The following is a 26,318-nucleotide window of genomic DNA, read 5'->3' as shown; positions in this document are numbered from 1 at the left end:
TGTTCGCTTACAGGGAGGTTCTGCAGGAGTCTACTGGGTTTTCTCTCTTTCAGCTTTTGTACAAGAGAAGAGTTAGAGGACCCCTAGATTTGGTTCGAGACCACTGGGAGGGAGACGGGACCCCATTATGTCCTCAATCTCAGGGACCGGCTGATGGAGCTAACTGCCTTTGTGGCGGCGAACCTTCGGGCAGACTAGAGTCAACAAAGAGTTTGGTACAATCGTACCACTCAGATAAGTTTCCTAGCAGTAGGGCAGAAAGTGCTGGCACTAAAACTGGTAAGAACATATAAGCTCCAAGCCAAATGGCAAGGACCTTATCAGGTGGTGAAGCAGCTCTGCGACACCACGTACCTCTTGGCCAAGTGTTCAGATGAGAGGATTCAACAAACCTTTCATGTGAACATGTTAAAGGCATACGAGGAGAGGGCAGGGGAGGTAGATGCCATCTGTGGCCCTGAAGCAGACGAAACTGAGCAGTTACCACTTCCCGAAATCCCCAGACAGGGGGGACCCCGATTAGGGATAGAGGACATACAGATATCCAAGCAGTTAGGGGACAATAGGCAAAGGCAGGTCAAAGAAGTACTAGCCCGACGTAGGGACATGTTCTCGATGATCCCAGGAGTCACAGATCTAGCCATGCACCATGTAGAAACCCCAGGGCAGCCTCCCCTAAAGCAAGCCGCTTATAGGGTACCAGAGACAGTTAGAGCAGGGATGAGGCAAGAGATTAGAGAGATGCTACATTTAGGGATCATCGAGGCATCTGGGAGGCCCCTGGGCTTCTCCAGTAGTCCTCGTACCTAAGAAAGATGGGACGACCCGTTTTTGCGTGGACTACCGGAGACTCAATGACCGGACCATGACTGATGCCAACCCCATGCCCCGTATCGATGAGTTGTTAGACTGCATTGCCCGGAGCAAGTTCCTCACCACCTTAGATCTCTGCAAGGGGTACTGGCAGATTTGTCTGTACCCGGAAACTATTCTGAAGTCGGTGTTCGTCACCCCCTTTGGCCTGTACCAATTTAAGGTGATGCCTTTTGGGATGAAAAATGGACCGGCAACGTTCCAGTGGATGATATATAGGCTCCTAGATGGCCTCCAGGAGTATGCCTGTGCATACCTGGACGACATTGCTATCTACAGCAATACCTGGGAGGACCACTTGGACCACTTGGGTACTGTATTGGACTGCGTGCAGGCAGCGGGGCTCACCCTCAGGCCTGACAAATGTGTAATTAGGGTAGAGGAAGTCCCATACCTCGGGCACCGAGTGGGTAGTGGGTGCCAGCATCCAGAGCCAGCAAAGATAGAGGCATTTGCCCGATGGCCCACCCCCCCACACCAAGACCCAGGTCTTAGTCAGCTGTACCCAGGAACGCTATTACCGCAAATTCATATCCGAGAACAGCTCCATAGCCAAGCCCCTGACTGACCTGACAAAGAAAAATCTGCCTAAACAAGTCTTGTGGTCTCCGGAGTGTGAAGCTGCCTTCCATAAACTCAAACACGCTCTGGTTACTGCACCCGTACTGACTGCACCTGACCCCACCAAACGGTTTTGTGTTCACACAAATGCCTCTGCTTTTGGACTTGGAGCAGTACTAAGTAGGGTTGAGCGAACCCGAACAGTAAAGTTCGGGTTCATACCGAATTTTAGGATTTTTGGACCTGAATCTGAACTTTTCAGTAAAAGTTTGGGTTCAAGTTCGATGTTTGGCAATTTAATGGCGCTTTTTGAAAGGCTGCAGAGCAGCCAATCAACAAGCGTTTAACTCTTGTGCCCTTAGAAGCCATCACAGCCATGCCTGTGACCCGGCCTCTATATAAGCTGAAGTCACGTAGTGCTGCACGTCATTCTGCTCTTACTAGTGTAGTGATAGGATGCTGCTGCTGTGACGGAGAGAAAAGGAAAGAATCTGTTAATAGAACTTGTTAACTCATCAATTTTTTTTTACCCTGCCTTGATGCCAGTGACACAGAAAAATAACTTTTATCCGTCTGTTAGATAGGTGGGTGTCGGTGGCCATTTTGTGCAAGTTCAGTGCACCAGCACAGCATATATGCTAGGGACAATAATTTAACCCTGTTCTTTTAGTTCAGTGGGCAATATATACCCATTTTTTAAGTGCACCTGCACTGCAGATCTGCCAGGGGAAGGCAAAATAAAATAGGGAATTGTTCTGTGAGTTCAGGGACCCAGGGAGTTTTTCTGTAAAGTACAATCCAAGTAAATCCATCTGTTAGATTCTGTGGGGACAATTTTAGATTTTTTTTTGCTAAAAAGAAAATTTGTGGCCTGCACTGCATTTCTGACAGTCCAATACAAGCATTAAATATCGTTGTTATATTCTGGTTTAAAATAAAACACCTATTTTGTGCAAGACTCTACATCTGGGGCCTTTGCTGCATTTGTGACAGTCAAATACAAGCTTTGAATACTGCAATTATATTCTGGGTTTAAAAAAAGACCCATTTTATGCAAGACCCTGCATTTGTGGCCTTTGTTGCATTTCAGGCAGTCCAATACAAGCTTTAAATACTGCTGTTATATTGGGGTTTGAAAAAAACACCCATTTTGTGCAAGACACTACATCTGGGGCCTTTGCTGCATTTCTGAGAGTCAAATACAAGCTTAAAATACTGCAGTTATATTGTTGGTTGAAAAAATAAAATAAAATTGTGACCGTGAAGTCATTGTATAAAGTTCGCCTGTCACACTGTTGTGTGACCTCAAGAAAGTTTTCCTCTTTATGGCAGCGGCACTGCCTTACTTGTCAGTAAACTTAATTGTTGACTATTGGCTATTACATAGTCGCCTGACATAAACTATCTGTTAGTTTGGTTGGTGAATGCAAAGAATTAGTAGAGCGTCAAATAAGGGACGTGGCCCCCGTCATAGTGCTGCTGGTGTTGGTGGAGCGCCTGTTGCAGGGAGAGGATGTGGTAGATCTGTTCCAGCTACACCCACAAGTGAAACACCTTCCTCAGGTGAGAGTAGGCGACAGAATGTTCAGCGTTATTTGGTCGGGCTAATGTGGCTCTATGAATGGATTGGTAAGGCCAGAACAAGTACAAGTTATAGTAGATTGAGTGTCTGACATTGCCTCCAGTTTCTTCACATAGTCTCCCACCCAGTCTCCTGCTAAAAGATCCAAGTTGGCACCTACAGCCCATGTCATAGTAACATAGTAACATAGTACATAAGGCCGAAAAAAGACATTTGTCCATCCAGTTCGGCCTGTCATCCTGCAAGTTGATCCAGAGGAAGGCAAAAAAACCCTGTAAGGTAGAAGCCAATTTTCCTCACTTTAGGGGAATAAAAATTCCTTCCCGACTCCAATCAGGCAATCAGAATAAATCCCTGGATCAACGATCTCTCTCTAGTAGCTATAGCCTGTAATATTACTACACTCCAGAAATACATCCAGGCCCCTCTTGAATTCCTTTATTGTACTCACCATCACCACCTCCTCAGGCAGAGAGTTCCATAGTCTCACTGCTCTTACCGTAAAGAATCCTCTTCTATGTTTGTGTACAAACCTTCTTTCCTCCAGACGCAGAGGATGTCCCCTCGTCACAGTCACCGTCCTGGGAATGAATAGATGATGGGATAGATCTCTGTACTGACCCCTGATATATTTATACATAGTAATTAGATCTCCCCTCAGTCGTCTTTTTTCTAAAGTGAATAGCCCTAATTTTGATAATCTTTCAGGGTACTGTAGTTGCCCCATTCCAGTTATTACTTTAGTTGCCCTCCTCTGGACCCTCTCCAGCTCTGCTATGTCTGCTTTGTTCACTGGAGCCCAGAACTGTACACAGTCCTCCATGTGTGGTCTGACTAATGATTTGTAAAGTGGTAGGACTATGTTCTCATCACGGGCATCTATGCCCCTTTTGATGCAACCCATTATCTTATTGGCCTTGGCAGCAGCTGCCTGACACTGTTTTTTGCAGCTTAGTTTGCTGTTTATTAAAATTCCTAGATCTTTTTCCATGTCAGTGTTACCGAGTGTTTTACCATTTAATAAGTACGGGTGACTTGCATTATTCCTTCCCATGTGCATAACTTTACATTTATCAGTGTTAAACCTCATCTGCCACTTATCTGCCCAAGCCTCCAATCTATCCATATCGCTCTGTAGTAGTATACTGTCCTCATCACTGTTAATTACTTTACACAGTTTAGTGTCATCTGCGAAAATTGATATTTTGCTATGCAAGCCTTCTACAAGATCATTAATAAATATATTGAAGAGAATAGGGCCCAATACTGACCCCTGAGGTACCCCACTAGTGACAGTGACCCAATCTGAGTGTGTACCGGTAATAACCACCCTCTGTTTTCTATCATTGAGCCAGTTACTTACCCACTTAAAGACATTTTCTCCCAGTCCGAGCATTCTCATTTTATATACTAACCTTTTATGTGGTCATTTTATATACTAACCTTGCAAATCAGCCAAGCAGTCTAAGCCCCAAGTCATGCAGCAGTCTCTTCTGCTTTTTTATGACTTTGATAGCAGGGTTTCCTGGGCCATCCACATAGCCCTGCCCCAGAAGTGGAAGAGATTGAGTGCACCGATGCCCAACCACTTATGTTTCAGGATGAGTACATGGGATGACCACCGCAGCATGTCTTGGATGATGACGAAACACAGGTGCCAACTGCCAAGGAGGGCAGGGGTGAAGATTGGGTGGAAGATGATGTGGAGGATGATGAGGTCCTCAACCCCACATGGAATCAAGGTCATGTGAGTGACCTGTCTAGTTCGGAGGAAGAGGCGGTGGTTGCACAGAGCCATCAGCACAGCAGAAGAGGGAGCAGAGTACAAAAGCGGAGCGGCCGTCCCCTAGAAAGTACGCCTGCTACTGCCCACCGCACCAAGGGACTGAGCACACCAAAGCCAGCTCCAAGGAGTTCCCTGGCGTGGCAGTTCTTCAGACAATGTTCTGACGACAAGACACAAGTGGTTTGCACACTGTGCAATCAGAGCCTGAAGCGAGGCATAAACGTTCTCAACCTGAGCACAATCTGCATAACCAGGCATCTAAGTGCAAAGCATGAGCTGCAGTGCAGTAGACACTGCAAAAACCAAGAAAGGTCTCTGGTTCCTCCTGCTTCCTCTTCTGCTGCAGTTGCGGCCTCTTCATCCACCTCTGGAGTGACAGTGCCACCTGGCACCCCACAAACAGAGCATCTGCCAGCAACACCAACACCTGGGTCACCAAGCATCTCCACAATGTCCCACGGAAGCGTTCAGCTCTCCATATCCCAAAGGCTGGAGAGGAAGAGGAAGTACCCCCCTACCCACCCGCGATCCCTAGCCCTGAATGCCAGCATTTCGAAATTACTTGCCTTTGAAATGCTGTCATTCCGTCTGGTGGAGACGGATAGTTTTAAAGGCCTTATGGCGGTGGCTGTCCCACAGTACGTCCTGCCCAGCCGCCACTACTTTTCAAGGCGAGCCATCCCTTCCCTTCACAATAAAGTAGGGTACAAAATCAGGTGTGCACTGTGCAACGCCATCTGTGGCAAGGTGCACCTGACTACAGATACGTGGACCAGTAAGCACGGTAAGGGCCGGTATATCTCCATAACAGCACACTGGGTAAATGCAGTGGCGGCTGGGCCTGAGGCGGATACATTTTGGCGCATGTCCTTCCACCACCTAGGATTGCAGGGCGCTTCAGTTTGCCTCCTGTTGCTTCCTCATCCTCTACCAGCAACTCATCCGGTCAGCGTAACACCTTCACCACCAACTTCAGCATGGCCAGGGGTAAACGACAGCAGGCCATTTTAAAACTTATCTGTTTGGGGGACAAACCCCACACCGAGCAGGAGCTGTGGACGGGCATTAAACAACAGACCGATGAGTAGTTTGTGCCAGTCAGCTTCATCAAGCCCGGCCTGGTGGTGTGCGATAATGGGCGACATCTCGTAGCAACTCTGAGACTAGCCGGTTTGACGCACATCCCTTGCCTGGCGCATGTGCTGAATTTGGTGGTGCAGAGATTCATTAAAAATTACCCCACATGTCAGAGCTGCTGCATAAAGTGCGGGCCATCTGTGCGCGCTTTTGGCGTTTTCACCCTGCTGCTGCTCGCCTGTCAGCGCTGCAGCGTAACTTCGGCCTTCCCCCCTCACCGCCTCATATGCTACGTGCCCACAAGGTGGAACTCCACCTTGCACATGCTGGCCGGACTGTGCGAGCAGCAGCAGGCGATAGTGGAGTTTCAGCTGCAGCATGCACGGGTGAGTCGCTCGGCGGAACAGCACCACTTCACCACCAATGACTGGGCCTCTATGCGAGACCTGTGTTTCTTGTTGCGCTGTTTTGAGTACTCCACCAACATGGCCAGTGCCGATAACGCTGTTCTCAGCGTTACTATCCCACTTCAATGCCTCCTTGAAAAAATGCTCCTGGCGATGATGGAAGAGGATGTGGCACAGGAGGAGGAGGAGGAGGAAGAGGGATCATTTCATAGGGTTTCTGGCCAGTCATTCCCAAGTGGCTCCGATGGTGGGTTCCTGCACCCACAAACCCAAGGTACACAATTGTCCTGCCGGGGCACAGTTCTGGAGGATGAGGAGGAGGAGATGCAGGAGGAGGAACCATGTTCACAGCAGGGTAGCACCCAGACCAGCTCATGGCCATCACTTGTGCGTGGATGGGGGATACAGAGGACACAGACGATACACCTCCCACAGAGGACAGCTTTTCGTTGCCTCTGGGCAGCCTTGCACACATAAGCGATTACATGCTGAAGTGTGTGTGCAACGACCGCATAGTTGCCCACATTCTAACTTGTGCTGATTACTGGGTGGCCACGCTGCTGGATCCCCGTTACAAGGATAACGTACTGTCCTTAATTCTGTCACTGGATCATGATCGTAAGATGCGCGAGTACAAGCGCACGCTGGTAGACATGCTGCTGGTGGCATACCCACCTGACAGTGGGGGCACAGTGGAAGCACAAGGCGAAGGAAGAGTACGAGGAAGAGGTCACCAACGCAGCTGGGGCACTGCCAGCACCTCAGAAGGCAGGGTTAGCATGGCCGACATGTGGAAAAGCTTTGTCAGTATGCCACAACAACCAGCACCACCAGCTGAAATGGAGCGTCTTAGCAGGAGGCAGCATTTCACCAACATGTTGGAGCCGTATGTGTGCACACGCCTACACGTACTGAATGACGGGTCTGCCCCGTTTAACTTCTGGGTCTCCAAATTGGGCACATTGCCTGAGCTTGCCTTTTACGCCTTGGAGGTGCTGGCCTGCCCTGCAGCCAGTGTATTATCTGAACGTGTGTTTAGCACAACAGGGGGGGTCATCACAGACAAGCGCAGGCGCCTGTCCACAGCCAACGTGGACAAGCTCACGTTCATTAAAATGAACCAGGCTTGGATCCCACAAGACTTGTCTGTACCTTGTGCAGAATAAACATTTATACCACCATCAAACATTCGTTCTTGTACTCAAGTCAAGAGCAATGATTCATTTTTTTTCTCTTTTTTATTTGTCACAAAATTTTGGGGGCTACCTACCCCAACAAAAATAAATAAAAAAACATTGTTGGCTACCTCCTCTTCCTCCATTGTTGCCTCCACCTACAACACCACATTCACCGCCTCCTCAACCTCCGACTCCATATCCACCTCCTTCTCTGATTTGCAGTTTAATAATTAGTAATTTTTAGTTATTTTATTTTAAGTTATTTTCCTATCCACTTTTGTTTGCAGAGCAGTTGCCATGCTCTTAAGCAAATTTTACTGCCTTTTACATCCCTCTAACCTTTTCAAGGACTATTTTATATTATTTAGTGCCCTAAATTGAAAAAAAATCTTATTTTCAATTGTCGGGTGAAATTTAAAAATTTTTGGCGTATACAAACCCCTGCTGAGCCTGGGTGACAGGGGCCTAAATCCCTCAAAATCCCCTGTTGTATTGGTGGGTGACATGAACCCCATTTTGCCGTGAATAAACCCCTGCTGTGCCTGGGTGACAGGGGCCTAAATCTCTCAAAATCCTCTCTTTTATTGCTGGGTGACATGAACTCCCCTTTACCGTGAGTGAACCCCTGCTGTGCCTAAGTGACAGGGGCCTAAATCTCTCAAAATCCTCTGTTGTATTGCTGGGTGACAAGAACCCCCTTTTGCCGTGAATAAACCCCTGCTGTGCCTGGGTGACAGGGGCCTAAAATCTCTCAAAATCATCTGTTCTATTGCTGGGTGAAATGAACCCCCTTTGCCATGAATAAACCCCTGCTGTGCCTGGGTGACAGGGGCGTAAATCTCTCAAAATCGTCTGTTCTATTGCTGGGTGACATGAACCCCCTTTTGCCGTGAATAAACCCCTGCTGTGCCTGGGTGACAGGGGCCTAAATATCTCAAAATCGTCTGTTCTATTGCTGGGTGACATGAACCCCCTTTTGCCGTGAATAAACCCCTGCTGTGCCTGGGTGACAGGGGCCTAAATCTCTCAAAATCGTCTGTTCTATTGCTCTATTGCTGGGTGAAATGAACCCCCTTTGCCATGAATAAACCCCTGCTGTGCCTGGGTGACAGGAGCGTAAATCTCTCAAAATCGTCTGTTCTATTGCTGGGTGACATGAACCCCCTTTTGCCGTGAATAAACCCCTGCTGTGCCTGGGTGACAGGGGCCTAAATATCTCAAAATCCTCTGTTCTATTGCTGGGTGACATGAACCCCCTTTTGCCGTGAATAAACCCCTGCTGTGCCTGGGTGACAGGGGCCTAAATATCTCAAAATCCTCTGTTCTATTGCTGGGTCACATGAACCCCCTTTTGCCGTGAATAAACGCCTGCTGTGCCTGGGTGACAGGGGCCTAAATATCTCAAAATCCTCTGTTCTATTGCTGGGTGACATGAACCCCCTTTTGTCGTGAATGAACCTCTGCTGTGCCTGGGTGACAGGGGCCTAATTCTCTCAAAATCGTCTGTTGTATTACTGGGTGACAAGAACCCCCTTTTGCCGTGAATAAACCCCTGCTGTGCCTGGGTGACAGGGGCCTAAATCTCTCAAAATCGTCTGTTGTATTATTGGGTGACATGAACCCCCTTTTGTTGTGAATGAACCCCTGCTGTGCCTGGGTGACAGGGGCCTAAATCTCTCAAAATCTTTTGTAGTATTGCTGGGTGACAAGAACCCCCTTTTGCCGTGAATAAACCCCTGCTGTGCCTGGGTGACAGGGGCCTAAATATCTCAAAATCCTCTGTTGTATTGCTGGGTGACATGAACCCCCTTTTGCCGTAAATAAACCCCTGCTGTGCCTGGGTGACAGGGGCCTAAATCTCTCAAAATCCTCTGTTCTATTGCTGGGTGACATGAACTCCCTTTTGCCGTGAATAAACTCCTGCTGTGCCTGGGTGACAGGGGCCTAAATCTCTCAAAATCCGCTGTTCTATTGCTGGTTGACATGAACCCCCTTTTGTCGTGAATGAACCCCTGCTGTGCCTGGGTGACAGGGGCCCAAATCTCTCAAAATCGTTTGTTGTATTGCTGGGTGACATGAACCCCCTTTTGTCGTGAGTAAACCACTGCTGTTCCTGGGTGACAGGGGCCTAAATCTCTCAAAATCGTTTGTTGTATTGCTGGGTGACAAGAACCCACTTTTGCCGTTAATGAACCCCTGCTGTGCCTGGGCGACAGGGGCCTAAATCTCTCAAAATCCTCTGTTGTATTGCTGGGTGACAAGAACCCACTTTTGCCGTGAATGAACCCCTGCTGTGCCTGGGCGACAGGGGCCCAAATCTCTCAAAATCTTCTGTTGTATTGCTGGGTGACATGAACCCCCTTTTAGAATACAGAGTATGGTGGCTCTCTATCGCCTATAACTATGAATGGGTGCTACTAAGCCTAATGACTCACCCAGTCAAAAAGGAGTAAATATAATATGTAGAGAGGCTGAGCACTCTCCCAATGGACCACACGGAAACTGTTCAAAGATTATTATATTTATTACACCAATATATAGATCTAAAATTCAAACGCAATTACAATAAAACTAAATGTACGATAAAAATACTCTATAAAAATACACTTTAAAAATATGATACAAGGTTATACAGATTAAGAGCATAAATGGTTAAGTAGCGTTGGCTTACAAGAGCATAATATATCTAACTTTGAATGAAGAGGTATGTCCTGGTTTCGGGGTCTTTTCCTAGCCCCTTCCTCAGTCTGGTTTCAAAAGACCCGCACATCAGCTGATGGACGTCCTGATTTGAACAATTTGAATCGATCCTTTCACCCTGAGGAACTTTATGGCATAAAGCGAATATCTAGACCCTTGAAGTAGAGCTATAATTAGAATTTCTTCACCAAAGAATCTCTATACGGAGGGCCATATCGCTCACACTGCTCCTGCTGAACTGCAAGTAACAGACACCGCCGAATCCAACTCCATTAGCCACGTGGGACGCCACCGTGTGCTATAGTCAGACGGCTGTCTGCAAGAGTAAGTGTTTCTTTTAAATTGCCACACAGGGAATACAGACTGAACATTAATTATCGCAAGCAAACATTTAATTCCAGTCTGGACATTCATTCGAATATTTATTCGAAAATATCATCATACAGTTGATTATTTGTCTTCATATTGTCGAATATTTAAACATCGAATTACCATCAAATTATCATCGATTTTCTTGTATAACCAGGACATACCTCTTCATTCAAAGTTAGATATATTATGCTCTTGTAAGCCAACGCTACTTAACCATTTATGCTCTTAATCTGTATAACCTTGTATCATATTTTTAAAGTGTATTTTTATAGAGTATTTTTATCGTACATTTAGTTTTATTGTAATTGCGAATTTTAGATCTATATATTGGTGTAATAAATATAATAATCTTTGAACAGTTTCCGTGTGGTCCATTGGGAGAGTGCTCAGCCTCTCTACATATTATGAACCCCCTTTTGCCGTAAATAAACCCCTGCTGTGCCTGGGTGACAGGGGCCTAAATCTCTCAAAATCCGCTGTTCTATTCCTGGGTGACATGAACCCCCTTTTGTCGTGAATGAACCCCTGCTGTGCCTGGGTGACAGGGGCCTAAATCTCTCAAAATCCTCTGTTCTATTGCTGGGTGACAAGAACCCACTTTTGCCATGAATGAACTCCTGCTGTGCCTGGGTGACAGGGGCCTAAATCTCTCAAAATCATTTGTTGTATTGCTGGGTGACAAGAACCCACTTTTGCCGTGAATGAACCCCTGCTGTGCCTGGGTGACAGGGGCCAAAATCTCTCAAAATCCTCTGTTCTATTGCTGGGTGACATGAACTCCCTTTTGCCATGAATATACTCCTGCTGTGCCTGGGTGACAGGGGCCTAAATCTCTCAAAATCCTCTGTTCTATTGCTGGGTGACATGAACCCCCTTTTGCCGTGAATGAACCCCTGCTGTGCCTGGGTGACAGGGGCCTAAATCTCTCAAAATCGTCTGTTGTATTGCTGGGTGACAAGAACCCACTTTTCCCGTGAATGAACTGCTGCTCTGCATTGCTGACAGGGAACTAAATTTAGTGAAAAAATCGGTTACTAATCGGAAGATGTGCAACTACAAGCCCATGCTGATGATAGCATTCCCACCTGATAGCGGGGGCACAGTGGAAGCACAAGGCGAAGACAGAGGAGGAGGAAGAGGTCGCCAACGCAGCTGGGGCACCACCAGCACCTGAGAAGGCAGGGTTAGCATGGCCAAAATGTGGAAAAGCTTTGTCAGCCTTGGAGGTGCTGACCTGCCCTGCAGCCAGTGTATAGTGTGAACGTGTGTTTAGCATGGCAGAGAGCATTATCACAGGCCGCAGCCAATGTGGACAAGCTTACGTTTATTAAAATGAACTGGCATGGATCCCACAGGACTTGTCCGTACCTTGTGCAGTAGACATTTATACCATCCTCAACCATCCATTTTTGTACTCAAGTGCACTTATTCTTTGTTTTATTTTATTTCCCAATATTTTACATTTTAAAAATAAAGAATAACACAAATCAGTGTTGGCTACCTATTCCTCCTACACCGTTGCTTCCACCTACACCGCCACATCAACCGACACCGCCACATCCACCGCCTCCTCAACCTCCTACTCCTAGATCCAGATTGTTATTTTTATTTTTTCAGTATTTTATGTTATTTTAAGTCATTTCCCTATCTACATTTGTTTGCAGAACAGTTGCCATGCTCTTAAGCACATTTTGATGCCCTTTTCAGCCCTCTAGCCCTTTCCAGGACTATTTTAGAGCCATTTTAGTGCCCAAAAGTTCGGGTCCCCATTGACTTTAATGGGGTTCGGGGTCATTTTCAGGTCCCAAACCCGAACTTTTTTTTCAAGTTCGGCTGAACTCGTCGAACCCGAACATCCAGGTGTCCGCTCAACTCTAATCATGATAGATAGACACTAAACGTCCAGTCTGTGAGGTATAATGTGATCTAGGAAAGGGCCAGGTCAGTGATGCCAAGAGATGAGAGAGTTTTCAACAGAAGGGAGTGGTCAACAGTTTTGAAGGCAGAGGAGAGGTCAAGGAGAAGGAAGACAGAGTATTGTTTCTTGGTTAGTAGGTCATTAGTGACTTTGGTAAGGGCAGTCTCAGTCGAGTGGTGGGGTCGGAAGCCAGATTGTAGGCGGTCAAAGAGGGAGCAGGAGGAGAGGTGAGAGGACAGTTCAGAATGGACATGTTCAAGTAGCTTTGAGGCATACGGAAGAAGTGATATGGGGCCATAACTGGACAAAGAATATGGGTCAAGTGAAGGCTTTTTGAGGATGGGTGTAATGGTAGCATGTTTAAAAGCAGAGGGGAAGACACTAGAGGTTAGTGATAGGTTGAAGAAATTAGTTAGGGCTGGGATAAACACTGTGGTGAGGTTAGGAATGAGGTGGGATGGGATTGGATCAAGTGCACAGGTGGTCAGATGAGATTTGGAGAGTAGAGTTGAAAGTTTTTCTTCTGTAATGACGGAGAAGCGGGTTTTGGGAGAAGAGGACTGAGCAGTTGTGTAGAGGGTCTGTGGGGACTGTGTACTGAAGCTTTCTCTGATGTCGACTATCTTTTGTTTGAAATATTTGGCAAAGTCCTCAGCTGAGAAGAGAGGAGAGGGTGGGGGCGCTGGGAGATTGAGAAGGGAGTTAAAAGTGTTGAAAAGTTGTTTAGGGCTGTGGGACAGGGAAGATATGAGAGATGAGAAGTAGGCCTGTTTTTCATCAGTGAGTGAGGATTTGAATATGAGGAGGTATTGCTTGTATGCGATAAAATGATCTTTAGAATGGGATTTCTTCCATCGCCGCTCAGCAGCCCTGGAAGCTTGTCTTTTTGGTCAGTTTGGTGTGCAAGGGTTGTCTGTTAATTTTTCGGGTTTTGTTGTGTGTGAGGGGGGCAACAATGTATAGACTTGTACTTATTGTGGTGTTATATAGGGTGGTAGCAGCATCTGGGTCTTGGAGGGAACAGATGGTAGAGAGTGGGAAAAGAGAGTCAGAAAGCAAGTGAAAGTCGAGATATTTAAGGTTCCTGCGGGGGTGTGCTAGTGTGTGGACCGGGGGAGCAGCAGAAGAGACCAATGAAGAGAAGATGAGTAGGTTGTGGTCGGATAGGGGAGAGGCGAATTAGAAAGGTTCGATACGGAGCAGAGGCGGGTAAAGATAAGATCCAGAGTGTGACCATCTCTGTGGGTGGGAGCTGAAGACCATTGTGATCGGCTGAAGGAGTAAGAGAGTGATAGGAGTTTAGAGGCGGCCGAGTGGCAGGTGTCAATAGGGATGTTGATGTCACGCATGATGATAGCGGGGATGTTGGCAGAAAGAAAGTGTAGTACCCAGGTGTTAAAGTGGTCAAGAAAGATGGTGGCTGGGCCTGCGGGGCGGTAAATGATGGCTACTTGAAGGTTGGAGGGAGAGTAGATGCAAACAGAGTGTACTTCAAATGAGATGAGCGTAAGGGAGGGTGGCAGTGGAGTTGGTCTGTATGAGCAGGTGTCTGATAGGAGAGGACCAACTCCTCCACCATGTTTGCAGCCGGGGCGGGGTGTGAGTGAATTGAAATCCACTATAAGAGAGTGCAGCAGGATAGGAGGTGTCAGAGGGTGTCCGCCATGTTTCTGTGAGACCCAGAAAGGAAAGGTTTTGAGAAATGAAAAATTCATGAATGTAGGACAGTTTGTTACAGACAGAGCGTGCATTCCATAATGCTCCTTCAAGAGGAACCAAATGAGCAGGGGGCAGAGGAATGTTTTTTAGGTTTAAGGGGTTGCAGAAATTTGTAGAAGGAGATTTGTAGTGGGACATGGAAGTGATAGTGCGGATTTGCTAAGGGGGGGCCTGGATTTGGAGAGATATCACCAGCAATAAGGAGAAGCAGAGAAAGTGTTAATAGGTGAGAATAGGAGAGGGCATGAGGTATCTGTGTGTGTTTGGGAAGTTAATACTTGAAAGCAAAAAGTTCCAGCACTTACGTTTTTGGTAGCTAAAATTTCGTCTTTTATTCAGGCAGTAGACAAATTGTACAGGACATCCACCCACAAGTGTAGCAAACTTGACGCGTTTCGAACAAAAGTTCTTATTCTTAACAATGAAATGTGGCTTCCTTGGTGACATACAGTAAACAGTTCAAAATAATTCAACAAACAATTTAGAAATATCTGCCTATTCTTTATGATGACGAGCAATTGCACTGTATGCTAAAACAAGGTTGTAAAATGGTGTCTAGAAGACCCAAGACTTTGGGTAATGATTTATCCCCTTCTTTATATACTCAAAGGGTTAAACAAAGGAGTGATCCTTGGTTTATATACAAAGGTTTTACAAAATACGGAGGCCCCTGCTGCCGCACTTGTTCATTTGCATTTAATACAAAAACTTTTCATGATGCTAATAACTCGCATACATATCCAATTAAATCTTATATTAATTGTAATTCAACAGGGGTAATATACAGTGGCGGAAATAATTATTTGACCCCTCACTGATTTTGTAAGTTTGTCCAATGACAAAGAAATGAAAAGTCTCAGAACAGTATCATTTCAATGGTAGGTTTATTGTAACAGTGGCAGATAGCACATCAAAAGGAAAATCGAAAAAATAACTTTAAATAAAAGATAGCAACTGATTTGCATTTCATTGAGTGAAATAAGTATTTGAACCCCTACCAACCATTAAGAGTTCTGGCTCCCACAGAGTGGTTAGACACTTCTACTCAATTAGTCACCCTCATTAAGGACACCTGTCTTAACTAGTCACCTGTATAAAAGACACCTGTCCACAGAATCAATCAATCAAGCAGACTCCAAACTCTCCAACATGGGAAAGACCAAAGAGCTGTCCAAGGATGTCAGAGACAAAATTGTAGACCTGCACAAGGCTGGAATGGGCTACAAAACCATTAGCAAGAAGCTGGGAGAGAAGGTGACAACTGTTGGTGCGATTGTTCGAAAATGGAAGGAGCACAAAATGACCATCAATCGACCTCGCTCTGGGGCTCCACGCAAGATCTCACCTCGTGGGGTGTCAATGGTTCTGAGAAAGGTGAAAAAGCATCCTAGAACTACACGGGAGGAGTTAGTTAATGACCTCAAATTAGCAGGGACCACAGTCACCAAGAAAACCATTGGAAACACATTACACCGCAATGGATTAAAATCCTGCAAGGCTCGCAAGGTCCCCCTGCTCAGGAAGGCACATGTGCAGGCCCGTCTGAAGTTTGCCAATGAACACCTGAATGATTCAGAGAGTGACTGGGAGAAGGTGCTGTGGTCTGATGAGGCCAAAATAGAGCTCTTTGGCATTAACTCAACTCGCTGTGTTTGGAGGAAGAAAAATGCTGCCTATGACCCCCAAAACACCGTCCCCACCGTCAAGCATGGGGGTGGAAACATTTTGCTTTGGGGGTGTTTTTCTGCTAAGGGCACAGGACAACTTATTCGCATAAACGGGAAAATGGACGGAGCCATGTATCGTGAAATCCTGAGCGACAACCTCCTTCCCTCTGCCAGGAAACTGAAAATGGGTCGTGGATGGGTGTTCCAGCACGACAATGACCCAAAACATACAGCAAAGGCAACAAAGGAGTGGCTCAAGAAGAAGCACATTAAGGTCATGGAGTGGCCTAGTCAGTCTCCGGACCTTAATCCAATCGAAAACCTATGGAGGGAGCTCAAGCTCAGAGTTGCACAGAGACAGCCTCGAAACCTTAGGGATTTAGAGATGATCTGCAAAGAGGAGTGGACCAACATTCCTCCTAAAATGTGCGCAAACTTGGTCATCAATTACAAGAAACGTTTGACCTCTGTGCTTGCAAACAAGGGTTTTTCCACCAAGTATTAAGTCTTTTTTTGTTAGAGGGTTCAAATACTTATTTCACTCAATGAAATGCAAATCAGTTGCTATCTTTTATTTAAAGTTATTTTTTCGATTTTCCTTTTGATGTGCTATCTGCCACTGTTACAATAAACCTACCATTGAAATGATACTGTTCTGAGACTTTTCATTTCTTTGTCATTGGACAAACTTACAAAATCAGTGAGGGGTCAAATAATTATTTCCGCCACTGTATATATCATTAAATGTATAACCTGTGACATGATGTATGTGGGTTGCACCACCAGAAAATTCAAAATTCGAATTTTGGAGCATCTCAATTACATAAAAAATCTGCATAGTGTGAATACATCGAACGCGGCCAAACACTTCATTAACAAACATGAACGACAAGTGCGAAATTTTAAAGCCTATGCAATCGAACAAGTGAGATTACCAAAAAGAGGAGGAGATCTCAAACATATAGTGAGACTTAGAGAGGCCTTTTGGATCTTTAAATTAAATACCAGACATCCAAATGTCTCAATATGAAAAACGAATTCATGCATTTTTTCTAAGTCGTAATAATCAAAGAAAATCCGATTTTTCTAAGAAAAAATAATCAAAGAAAATCCGATTTTTCTATTCTCAATTTTTATAGCTATTTTCATAGCCTCTTATTTTCAGTCAAATTTTTTTCTTTCTACTCTGTTCCATTCTGTCCTAAAAGAAATTGAGAGAAAAGGTCTAATGTTGAAATTTATATTGTTCAACACATATGAATTCATAGTTACTAAATTCTTTAATCCATGCTCAGTGTTACAAATATATATTTTTTTCTACATATGATCGCAACTTTTTAACTATGTTCACTGTTTTACTTGTGTTTACTTGTGGTTATTTTCACTTTAGATGTATGATCATGTAAACCCAGTGAGGTTATATAGATGCGTAATTTTATATTGTAAAACATATGAACTGGGCTTCCTTTGGAAAAGAGAGGGTTAATGTGTTTCCCTCCTCCTACATTCCCTGCCCTCCAAGTGGAAGGAGATCTTATGCTTTTCCACAGGAAGCCACATTTCATTGCTAAGAATAAGAACTTTTGTTCGAAACGCGTCAAGTTTGCTACACTTGTGGGTGGATGTCCTGTACAATTTGTCTACTGCCTGAATAAAAGACAACATTTTAGCTACCAAAAACGTAAGGGCTGGAACTCCTTGCTTTCAAGTATTAACGCTACAGAGGCTCACCAGCCATTTTCCGTGCACGCAGGTGTTCTTGGATTGTGGGTGAGCTGGACTTTTTTTGCATATGTGTTTGGGAAGGAAGTGTTTTATGCTATCAAACAGGTTTGTGCAAGCGCTCAGATGAGAAGCTAAGATGGAGGAAGAGATGAATAGTTCCTTGCTGGATGAATGGGTGTGGGGGTATTTCAGGAGGCTGTGGAAAAGTGGGAAGAGTAAGATGAAAAATGGAAACATTGTTTGCATTAACTATGTCTGTAATTACCTGTGGTCCCCTTTTGGCCCAATTCTGGTATAATTCAGTATGTGCACTTAAGAGTTGCACTTGAGAGATGTTGCATTTGGAAAGACCAAGGTCTGGAAGACCTAGGAACGTAGATTTCTATCACTCAGTGTTTAATCAGATGTGAACAAGAGGGGAGGGGGCTACATTTGGCCTAATCAAGGAGGACCAGATACAGGGGTGAAATAGTCAATGTAAACAAATACTCAATAAATCCAGCAGGGAAAGAGGAAATCATCCAGATAATGGATGACCATCGGGCAGGCACAATGGTTGACCAAGATGCAATGTAGTGCTTGTGCGAATTGATCAAACAGCCAGGGACTGCTTTTAGATCCGAATGTTAGTCTATTCGCGAAATAATACACATCCCTCCATTTGATCCCGTAAAATTTCCAAAGCTGTGCCTGGACCAGCAACAGCTTGAAAGCATCTTCAATGTCAGCTTTAGCCAACCATGCCCCTGTACCTGCCCGAAGGATGAGCTGAATAGCTTCATCTACCAAAGAATAGAGCATGGAAAACTCTTCGGAGGGAATCAAGGAGTTTAAACTAGGTAAGCATGAACCATGAGGAGCTGAAATATCATAGATTAGACGTTTTTTATTAGAACATTTTTTGGACACCACTCCAATGGGACTAACTCTCCAGGAATCAAAAGGAACTGTAACAAAAGGACCAATTAAAAAACCCTTATGACACTCGGACGAAATCAGAGCATCAACAGAATCAGGATCCTTGAGAGCTGACAGGAGATTTTCGCCCTCCCAGGTGGACTGTTGTAGGGCAACCAGACCTGTATGGAAACCCCCTGTGAACCCGGAGACTCGAAACTGAATGAACTGGGGTTGCTGATGATCTTGCAGAAGGGTAGCCAGTAGATCAACGTTGATCCCAGCTAGTCAGGAGTGCTAAGCTCTGCACTTATTATAATTGCAAACAGCCATGTTGTAATTATTGCAAACGTGGCTCTTACCCAAGAGAACTATGGGCCTACCTAATTTCTCTACCTCCGGGATCTGTTTTTGTATGCCGGATGGACCGGAAAGATACCTGTTGTGGTGGATTAGGAGCTGGATTAGGGCACCATTCAGAGGAGTGAAGAATGGATTGGCATGAAGCGCAGGTTGGAGCCTTAAGCCCTGCAAAATGACCGCAAAAGAGTTTGATGTCAAGAACAGCCCAATTTGTCACATACTGGAACTGGGCTAGGGAAGCAGCTGCTTTCGCTGAAAAGGAACGATGATAATCATAGAATGAGAAACCACCGTATTTGTGCCCCAGATCGGTAACCCTGTAGAGTTACGTGTCTAATTCCTCTCGTCTCCCTGGCTGAGCAGAGTATATAATGTCCCTGAATAGGCTGAAAGCCAGGGCAAACTCTGTAATGGACAATTTCTTATTGAGGCGGGCATCTTTGGATTTTAAGATGATGGATACGTCACCAAAGGCGATTGTCTTATTTTCTAGGGAATCATGTGTGGCAATAAGAATGGAGGCCAAATTGACATCCCTCCCAGCCAGGATGTCCTATGTCAGTTGAACTTACAACCCTACCTGGTGATGGCCACCGAGGAGTGGAGGGAACTGACAACTGTGGGCCTGGTTGGCTGGTCGTGGAAGCCCGGGCTTCCACCGCAAGCAGTCTAGACTGCATATCCAAAACCGTAGTGGAGATGTTCTTTATCGTGGCATGCAATTGTGTCAGGGAGAGCTGGATTGTGGACATTTATACTTGTTCCCTGTCTGAAGCTGTAGGCTCAGTGATTAAAAGAATCCCCCGATGATTTAACTCCGCAATTAACTTGGGAACTGTCCAATTTCTTAGTGACATATCGCCAGTCTGCTCAGACACCTGGGTTTCCGGAACCGATAGAGCATCTTCTATGTTCATATACGTGTGACATATTTGCAGGTGCGGGGCAAAACAAAATAACTTAGACGAACCTGGATGGAGCTCCCTCCCCCTGTGAATGTATGAAGAAGTGAAGAGGACTGGTGACCAGATAGAAAAGATCGAGACGATGAACGTACAGTCAATGGAAAGGAACGAACGGTAGAGAGTGAGATGAGAGATTATGACGAAGTGGACAAGAGAAGACCAGAAAGAAAACAGATTATGAAGCCTTTGTTACCTGGACCAGAGAATGTACATGCTGTAACTAACAAGATAAACGATTAACAAAGTGTGGCCTGAATCGGATACAGGCGAGATGAACGGGAGCTTAATCGGATGGTTGAAACCTTAACAGAACAATGTGACCTGTAATAATAAGACAGACAGATGTGGAGGAGAACCTGACCTACCGATGTGGTAGGTGTTCTTAATAAGAAATATCTACGTGGCTGGGAGGTCCGGCCAATAAAATTAACAAACGTAACCTGACCGTCGTGGCAGGAGACCCTGAATGGCTTGCTACGTGGCCTGAATAATGTGACAGGCGATTTATGTTAAAGACGTAACCTGATCGACGTGGCAGGTGACCCTAATCTGTTTACGTCCAGTGCTGAATGGATATAATGAACAAACCGTCAGATGGGACCGTCATGAAGATTGACAGCATGCATGGACATACATACTTGGCTGAAGAAACAAATACACTTAACTGAAAGAAAAGACTTGGCAACCCATACCTTGGACCTGAAACTGATTGCAAGGTGAACAGAAACTGTGAGGCTGACGTAGCCTGGACGCAACAGATGAAAGACAATGAGACAAAGACCTATTGCACCAGCAGGACCTGAAAACATTAGAACAAATATAAGCAGTTAAAAGTGAACAATAGATTTTCTGTTGGGCCCTTCAATAGCAATACTCTTTGGTTCAGAACGTTTTTTTTGTTTGTTTTTTTTGCATCTTAGATCCCTTTGTGATGCAGAAGTAAATGTGCCGATGGAATAAGTTATACATCGGTATGGAGCATGCCGATGCGACCCTGGCACCCCCGCATAACTTATGTGGGTAAACTATGGCGTCTGGACCGTGACTGAGTGCAAACCCCAGCGATGGCAAATGGGACCTGTAGTGACAAATAACAAAACTAGGGAATGCCTCTGGAACCTAGGATCACATTTCTGCTTACCAAATAAATAGAAGCATTTCCCCCCCAGAAAAAAAAACAGCACAGTGAACCCTGTCCTTAAAAGGACCTTACTAGCCCCCAGAGCTGCGGACCAATATCACTTCTGTGCTGGACGTCTGAGCAGCACACCGCACCACCACTCCTCCCGTGGTAGAAGTGGCGCATTGTCGGATAGCGCTCACGAACCTGGCGACCAATCTCGCGATATTTCGAGCGCTGGCTGCCAGTAAGGATCTGGCATCCCACGTGGGTAGCAGGCACCCCGAAACATGAAGCAGGTGGGCTGGAGACCTGAAGGTGGTCGGGAAAAAAGTGGACTTACCCATTCAGCAAACGTAAACTGTGTAACTGCGAGTTCTTGCCCAAAACAGTGTGTAAGATGCCCGTGGTGTTTGTAGCGGCACTTACACGTATGCTGGTGACAGGCCGGATCGCACCGCGGTGAGGTAAAGATACTTACCCAAGCAGCTCCTTGAGAATTGTAGCTGCATGCAGATTCAGTTCTGGAACGCTCACACCGGAAGTGCACGTGAGACACGATCGCACTCCGAGAAGTATATAAACCCTATGCACCTCCCACAAATGCACGCTGAATTCTCAGCCTGCTGAATTTATTATGTGCTGGCAAACCAAAGTGCTTACAACAATGTAGTACTGACCTATGCTGTTGGTACAAGATCCATGCACTAGCTATATCAAGTTGATGAGCCCTAAAAGTAATTGAAGAACTTCAAAATATGCAACAAATTATATATTTTTTAAAGCAAATTGCCAGGTAACCTGCCACAGCCAGTGATTGGCTCATCTGATGCAATGTCCTGGCATTTCTGGCATGTTAAGCTGGGACCAGGAAGTAAAGAGCAGCATAGACCAGCAACAGGAATTAAAGGGCTTCTCCAGGAATTAAGAAAATGAAAATACTTAAATATTACTTTATTATAAATATATTCCCAAATACCTTTCATTAGTTATAATGGCTCATTTGTTCTAGGGAGCAATCATTAGGGGAAATAAAATGGCTGCTGTCCTATTAGTACACACCAAACCTGTCCTAATTATACAGCAGGACAAGTTACTTCACAACACTGCTCTATAGTCTGTCCTTTTTGTACATCATGTCTCCTCATGGACTCCATTCCTACAGAGATTCAGCTGAAGATCTTATCATCTGTATTCAGGATCATAATCCCTAACAAGTAGGAAAGAGCTGTCTCAGCCTCCTCTATCTCAATGTTGTGAAATAACTTGCCCTGCTGTGTGATTAGGACAGGTTTTGTGTGTACAAATAGGATGGCGGCCATTTTGTTTCTGCTAATGATTGCTCCCTAAACAAAATTAGCCATTAAACTAATGAAAGGTAATTGGGAATACATTTATAATAAAGTAATATTTAAGTATTTAAATTTTTTTAAATTCCTGGAGAACCCCTTTAAGATGGTGACCATGATTTATTTTAATTTTTTTGACTATTATAGACTTTTTTCCTGCAAAACATCTTTAATTCTGCTGAAGTTTTTACGTTCTGTATATATGCAACTGTATTATGTAAGATTTATTCTTGAAAAACGATGAGGTTCCTAAAATCACATTCACGAGTTTGCTCATTGTTATGGCGTGAATATGGGATTCATATATTTGAGATATATTTAAGACTAGAAGTTTTACACTTGTTTTTTTTTATATATAAAGAATTGTATATCACTTGGAGTTTTATATTTCTGTGGTATTTCTAAAATTATATAGTCTGAATGAGGTAATTTTCTGTTTCAGAGAGAAGCAATACTAAATATATTTCTTTTCTTACAGCTTTTAACACACATATTAGCTTGATTTGCATCTAAAGTAATTGCAGTCATACCAGGCAATGCTTTTGTTAGAGTTCTCTAAGCAACTAATTACTACAAATATAAAAATGCATAAATAAACCTGTCAGCCACTGAGGGTTTTTTCATACAGTATTTGTTGCCCCGTGATGACATAGGGGATCTCCCTGAAATGCTAAGTAAATTTATATGGTATGCAATTTTCATATACTAAACATTTCAGCCTGATTCACACGTCCATGCTTAAAACCATGAAAAGGTAGGTCAGCTATACCTCATTGAAGATCTCCGTGACGGATCCATGTTGGGTCCTTGGATCAGTTTTTTGCTGTCTGTGTGTCATCCGTGTTTCACGGAGGCTACACAGCTGAAAAATAATTTTCAAAGCATCTCTTCCTAATGATCTGTGAACACAGATGAAACACAGATGGCAGCTGTGCTGCATCCATGGTTTTAATGGACCCATAGACTATAATGGGCGTGATAGATCAATGAACACAGACAAATAGAGCATGCTTCCATTCTAAAAACACGTACCCACAGACCATGCTAAAAGACTGAAAACGATTTAATTATTCACATATTGCGATTTTCTTTTAACTGTATAAGGCAACTTTAGGTTGGCTATGGCTATAGCTAATATGTGTATTTTATGAATATTCACTGTATTGCTATAACTTCATTTTTTGGAATATTACGAATAGTCTAAAAAATGAAGTTATAGCAATATAGTGAATATTCGTAAAATACACATATAGACTGTAATTTTGATAATATTGTGCTCTAATCTTTTTTTTATAGTCTAACTGACTTCTGAACTTCAGTTTTGGAAAAAAAATTGCACTATTTAAAAAAAATATTATATCACTATATTAGGTAAATTGCAGTCTATTTGTGTATTTTACGAATATTCTCTATATTGCTATAACTTAGTTTTTTAGAATATTACGAATATTCAAAAAAACAAAGTTATAGCAATATAGCGAATATATTCGTTATTTAGAAAATTCGTCTTTTTTTTCCCACTGTTATTCCACTTTGGCATGCTGCTTCCCGACAAGCATCCCCGTCACCATGGAAACACCTGTGGGTTAGAATATACCATCGGATCTGAGTTTTCACGATCTCTGTGAAAACTCAGATCCGATGGTATTTTCTAACCCACAGGCGTTCCCATGGTGACGGGGACACTTGTCGGGCACGAGTATGCCGAAGTTGATTGAAAAACGAATATATTCGCTATATTGCTATATATTAATTTTTTCGAATATTCGTGGATATTCCAATAAAAATAATATATGGCAATATTCAGCCGATCTCTAATAGTTTGCTAAAAGAAAATTGTCTAGACGGGTCAGGCAGGCCAAGCAGGAAGAAGCAGCAGTACGGCAACAGCGGGGTGCAATAATCGAAATCGTGATTTAGATAAAAAAAAATTGAATAATATTCGATTTATTATATTCGCTATCGCTCTCCCTAATTTAAATAAAACGGGCAAAGTAAACGTGCACCACGGCAAGGTGACCCAGCTATACATACGATACCGTGCCTTAATAAGACAGCTTACTTGGCCAATATCTGACTTGTCAGAGCCCACACACATATAATCTCAATAGAATCAGGATTCTTAACAGTAACATGAGAATTTTAATTTGGCTTTCAATGTTTTATTTTTTTCCCCCAGATATATGTTTAATATGTGGTATACTAAAAATGTTTGGAATATATGCTTTCATCTTTATCCATCAGCAATTTCTTCTTCGGGGATATGACCGGACCACGAAAAGAAAGGAAAAAATGGAGATAGAACTGTCTCTTCAATCAGAGTTATATGCCAACTATGGAGTGCGGCATGAAATACCAGCCATCCAAAAAAATTGTGTGACATCAAGAGGCTAAAGTACGATCGAGTAGTAGAGTACAGTTGAAGATTATGCCCAGGTACAATGCTTACATGAATTTGGTCCCTCTCTCTACAACACTCTATAATGTATATATACAGTAATGCTGCTAATCCGTACAGATGTAGTAGGGTTAACCTCCGGCAAGGGTTTACTCACACGGGGCCCTTGTGGGGAACAGGCACACAAAATACAGTGACCAATCAATATACATTAACATATAACACACTCCCACATGAACAGTAAAATCTCTCCTCTCTATCCTGGAGATAATTCGATAAAGGGGCCGAACATAGTTCCATGCAGTCAATGACTAAGACCATTGTGTTTGCTAAATGTATCACAGGCAATATCCATTGTGTTTGCGGATTGCGTCACAGGCAATATCCATTGTGTTTGTGGATTGTGTCACAGGCAATATCCATTGTGTTTGTGGATTGTGTCATAGGCAATATCCATTGTGTTTGCTAATGTCCATTGTGTTCGCTAACTGCGTCACAGGCAGATAAGGTGGTTTTTGTACATTTAAAGGGTGAAATAGAGTTAAATAAATGAACAGCAGACGAAATACAAGAGTCTGGGCATTCCTAAACAGGGGTTTTGTCGCAATTTGTTTACAAATGATTACTTAATACCGGTTTTGACATGTAAAAAATCATCCGGTTACGTCATACATCTCTCCCTCGCTGTGATTGTATACATATATAGAGTTATACACAAAAAGTGGGACCCATTATGATGTCACCGGATGATTTCATACATTTCACATACACATAAATATATATAAGTTGTGTTGTTTATATATACATCAACAGCAAACATATTTCAGTATTCCGGTGAAAGGACCCATCCATTACATACATCCCCTTAGTAATTTGCATGGGATTGCATGGGATTGCATGGGGGTGCTAGTCGGCGCTGAGTGATTAATGCGCATAACAAAACACAAGGTGCATATTAAAATATATAACACTATATAAAGACTATATAAACTGACTAGGGTCTCTGCTGCACTAGTCTCTGCTGTACTGGTCTCTGCAGCACTGTACCAAATTTTTCGCCCTATATAAGATGCACCTAGGTTTTAGAGTAGAACAATAAGAAAACCATATTTTTCATTACACCTCAGGTCAGACCAGCAATCAGACCCCCAATGTTAATCAGACCTCAGATCAGACCCCCAATGCCTCAGATCAACCCCCCAACCTTTAGCCATCTATCAGCCCCCATGTCAGCCATCAGCCCCCCCATGTCAGCCATCAGCCCCTCATGTCAGCCATAAGCCCCCATGTCAGCCATAAGGCCCCCATGTCAGCCTGAAGCCCCCCATGTCAGCCATCAGCCCCCTGTGTCAGCCATCAGCCCTTATGTTAGCCCCCAGTGCAAATAAAATAAAATACAAAAAACACTTACCACTCCTGCTCCTGGTCACCATTGCGATCCTCCTCATTCTGCTGTAGGCTGTGTATCGCAGCACACAGTGTCAGGTCACAGAGCGACCGCACGCTGTGCGCAGCCCTGCACAGCCGATAGCCGAGGACCAGGAAGCGGTGAGTACAGATCCTTCATCGCTTCCTGTTCCTCCTGTACTAATGAAGCGCTTTCATAATGGAAGCGCTTCATTAGTATCGCGTTAAAGATGGCCCTAATTGCCGCGGCCCAG

This window comes from Bufo gargarizans, chromosome 9 (genome assembly GCF_014858855.1).
Source record: "Bufo gargarizans isolate SCDJY-AF-19 chromosome 9, ASM1485885v1, whole genome shotgun sequence".
Lineage (NCBI taxonomy): Eukaryota > Metazoa > Chordata > Amphibia > Anura > Bufonidae > Bufo > Bufo gargarizans.
Note: the sequence above shows the minus strand (reverse complement) of the source record.